General features: G+C 32.5%; 1 pseudogene across 1 annotated transcript; it reads right to left on the bottom strand.

Annotated features, from left to right (window-relative positions):
* Positions 1 to 2,743: 2,743 nt before the first annotated feature.
* On the bottom strand, positions 2,744 to 4,353 carry LOC149888821 (uncharacterized; annotated as a pseudogene). The gene is made up of 3 exons (XR_016452279.1): positions 4,235 to 4,353; positions 4,025 to 4,093; positions 2,744 to 3,835 (listed from the first exon to the last, which is right to left on the bottom strand). The product of XR_016452279.1 is annotated as an uncharacterized LOC149888821 (transcript).
* Positions 4,354 to 4,418: the final 65 nt, after the last annotated feature.

Raw genomic sequence — 4,418 nt, 5'->3', positions numbered from 1 at the left:
GATTCTACTTTTGTACTCTCTACTCGTAACAATGATGATTCATTTAATGAACTTTAATTTGACATTTTAAACTTGACATGTGAATCAATAAAATGAATAAATATAAACTTTACTTGCATTACAAATGACAGCGTTTTGCTTGAAAGTTACTTACTTTATCTGCAGCGTTGTACTAAAATTATTTTCAAATATTCAAACTTTTTGTTATCTTTAGTGAAACTTGTCGTCTTGGCATTTATTGATGCCTTTTTTAATTTTGCCCCTTTCTTTTTTTTTTAATTATTAGTACAGATTAAAATAGCCATCTAAAACGTAGAAATATTGAAACCTTCTTTAGTCTTGATCAAATAAAAATAATATTTTAAGACAAATAAAAAAAAATGTTCATGCTGAAATAATGAGAGCTTTTTTGGTTTAAATTAACATCAGAACTCGTCGTTACTTTTTACTCAAATCATTTAGTGAAACTGTAACAGAAAACAACGTCTATCATAATTTCTCATAGACAGTTTTATATTAAAACCAATTTCAAACAAATAAAATATTTTATTCGTTGATTCGTTTAATGATTTTTACACCTGATTGATAATATTTTAATAAGAAGTGTCTAATTTTGGTATAAAACGTCAAAAGTCATAGTTATATTAAAAAATTATGCGGTTATTCGCTACGTGGGATTAATATCAATATACTGCACTACTCATTCCGGCAGAAACCTTTTGTAGGGGATTGATGTGGACGGTGAAGCAAAGGGATGGGTTTTCTGAACTACCTTGGAGCCTCAGGGATTTAAGCTGTATGTGTTCGAAAGCAAATACCGGAGGTTTATAGTACCTCCGAAACTAAAAACTTCTCCATTTTTAATATCGATTACTAAAAAGTACTGATATCTCCACCAATTTAACGGAAACACGGACCTGTCAGTGTTCAATGATTTACTTATAATACTGAACACTGACAGGTATAAATCTGAATTAAATAATGCTTTAAGAAGTTAATAAAAATGTGAAAAAAAAAAAAAATACTGTGATATGTGTGTTTATTCTAGTACCCATTATTAGCAATCAAATTTTAAATTAGGTTATCTATTTCGGTTAACTACGTATTTTCAGCTTATTTAGACCGTATGCCAAATTAGACCACGTAATTCAAAATTTTTTCGCAAGGAAAATCTTTACGGGAAACATGAAAATGAAAACCCCATGAATTCAAAAAACATAAAAACTAAAAATGTTGTTGAAAAGAAACCTATACACATTCAATAAAAATCATCATCAAAAGTATTTATTACCATAATGAGCTTCATTTTACCGTAAGAAATCGTGTAATTGAACACTTATCACAATAACTTTTTACCAATTAAAAAAATTCAAATCGACTTTAGGGGTTTTAACATTAAAGAAATGTTAAAAGCCCAAAAATTAGTTGCGTACCTAGGGGGGAGGGGGGTCCGCCCCGGATGTCACCCATTTTGGTGACACCCAGTTTCTCAACTTCTAGAAAACACAAAAGTACAAAAGTTGGCGAAAAAATTGAGTCACTAGTTTATTTTTTCATTTTCGGAGATTCCCAAACAGGCATTTTGCTCTGCTAGATGTGTTATTCGGGGATTTTCTTTTAGTAGCGCATATGAAGGGCTCAGCGGAAAAGTTGCCTAAGCCACAATTACTTCATTTTTAGTAAACTGTAAAAGACTTTAAGGATATTTTTAAAAATAACAGGAAAAAGTATCATTATCAGAAAAATAGTATCTATTATAAAGACAGGTGAAAAAATACACTGGTATATCTACTAAAAAATTAGGACACTATATTACTGTGTTCTGCAATAACAAAAATGTTAGGCAACTTTGCCTCTTCAAAATTTTTAAAATATTGTTAATAGAGTTGGTTAGGCTAAATGGATGTTTTGTTTATGACTTGTTAATGATTCTTTTATACATGTAGCATGCACTAATTTATGTCTTCGTCACCAGAATCATCTGTTAGACCCAAATCAGTTGCCTCCTCGTCACCTTTAAGAGCAAGATAATAGGGATGATGGACAGGTGGTATGAATTGTATTAGCTCAAAAAGATCACTTAGCCTTTCTCTTGTGAGTTTTCTACCATTGGGGTACAAGGGCTCAAGTTCAACATTGATAGTGGTAGATGGCCGTCCACGATATCGCTTTGTTACGTCTAGCAACATGAATGTGTCACTTTCTAAATGTGTTTGCTTCATTTGAAATGAGCGTGGTGATCCTTTTTCCAATTTTATCCAGCATGTTTTTAGCCATTAATTTTTTTCGCCATTTGTTAATTTTTTTCTATCGGTTATCCCACTCTCCAATGATTTTGTACTGAGAAATTCATGGGTCTCCATTTTTCTTACAATAAATATTAGAGCCCTCTTCTTTGCATTTTTAATAAGGTCTATCCAATGATCTGGAACAAAAATTTGATCCTTCATTTTTTTGGCTTTTTCAATCACAGCAAAGTCTCGGTCGCAGGAGGAAAAACTATGCCCTGGTACAAAAAATTTCTGTTCAATGGTTTTCAGAAATGGAGATTTGTGCAAAATATATTGTAACATAAGAGACATTTTTATATTACTATTTTGTCCACCGCAACTATCGCTATACAATATTAAATGGGTCACAGTTTCTGGTATGTGTCGAAAAACATGCTCGAGGATACACGAACCTATCTCTTGAGTACCTCTGGATGCTTGTTACTCACTCCATACATACATAAAACCTGTCTTTAAGTTTTCATCGTGGATTCCAAGATTTTAAGTCCACATTTGCCTTTTATAGTAGGCTATTCCTGTACTAAGCACTGGTGTCGGTAGAGTTTTTTGTAAGTCTAAAACTAATACCCTCTTGTTTGGATTTGTATGTGCATCTAGTGTATCTTCTTTCATTTTTTCTTTTGCCTTTTCAGCCATCTCTTGATGAATAATAAGGTCCCTCCTAACAGTGTTCTTTTCTTCACCCTCTGAAAGACACCTGGTTTTATTGTTAAATAGATCACATTTTTGACATGTATCTGATTGCGGATGGTGAAAATGTAAATTGAATTTTGTATTGAATATGCGTCGAAATACAAAAATTGAAAGTGGGGTGAGATCATTTTCATTGCAATTGCAAACATATTTCTCGTACATCGTTGACATTCGTAAAGTTGGAGGCAAATAATTTCTGTACTGGTTGTCTTTTCTGCTATAGTGAGATTGGTACGTTGGAAATAAGCGAATAAATCTTTGAAGATATTCTGTGTCTTCATCACTACTTTTATTTTGTGGAGCCGATTTACCTCTGCGATCTTCGATAGGTGTACCATATGTTTTTTTCCTTGCTAAAATATTTGTTATTGTCCCATCAGGAATCTGCAATGTGTCTTTGAAGTAAGTTTTGCAAATCTTTTTAACATTTCCACATTCATCAGTTAGTTTTTAGGAACGACTATTTGCCCTACGGGAGTTATTTGATGCAGTATACGTCCTGTGTTTTTCTTTTACATCAACAGAACCCATCACAAAGGCGTTTTTTAAATCCAAGTTCATGGTGTAAAAGTTAGAAAAAATTTGATTACGGCGAGCAACTGTTATTTTACTGCTGCACTCTAGATTGTAACCACAATCTTTGTTAATAAAAATCTTTGGTTCAACTACTTTGCCCTTTGATGTAACATATCCCTTCCCTGTTGACCTTTTCTGTTTCAAAATATTTCTTTTGTGTAGTTCTGGATGGGCAACTCGCTTACGACTATGTCTATGACTATGGGTTTCTCTTTGTACTTCCTGGGAAAAGCTGTCGTCCTCTTCTACTTCTCCAACAAGGTTAGCATTTGAATCTGCAATGAAAATGTTAGGTAAAAATTATTTTCTAACAAGAAAAGAATTTGTAACAAAACAAACTAAATGGCCCTAGCTAGTCTAATGCTAGACCTAACACCAATGTAAACAATCAGTCCTAGGCCATATCAATAGGTCTAAAAAATTCCTTTTATAAGCCTATTTAGTTTTAGACAAATTGTACATACCATTAACTCCTGTTAGTATAGATATAGGTCTTGCATTTTTTTCAACATATTGATCCCCAATACTTGAAACTAAAATAAAAAAGTGCATGTCAGTTTTGAAAAACTAGAAGAGGAAAACCTGCCTAAACAACATTGAGGCTAGAAACTATATTATTGTATGATAAACTCAATGAAAAGTATATCTTGATGCTGCATTAATAATATACATACCTTCGCTAACATCATCCTCTAAAGAAGTGTTGTTATCTGCATCTGAATCATCACAATCACTTTTCATTAGAAACTCTTCCAAATCTGAGCAGTTCATTTTCGCCATGTTGATTGTTGGATAGGCAACTTTTCCACAATTCAAATTTTGTTTTTCTGTTAAAGTAAATATGATTATAGGTAGTAG

The sequence above is a fragment of the Hydra viridissima genome, unplaced genomic scaffold, assembly GCF_058129835.1.
Source record: "Hydra viridissima isolate aposymbiotic clone 2 unplaced genomic scaffold, HvirCarnegie_v1 scaffold_5, whole genome shotgun sequence".
NCBI lineage: Eukaryota > Metazoa > Cnidaria > Hydrozoa > Anthoathecata > Hydridae > Hydra > Hydra viridissima.
The sequence above is the reverse complement of the archived record's forward strand: the minus strand, read 5'-3'. Positions and strand labels throughout refer to the sequence as shown.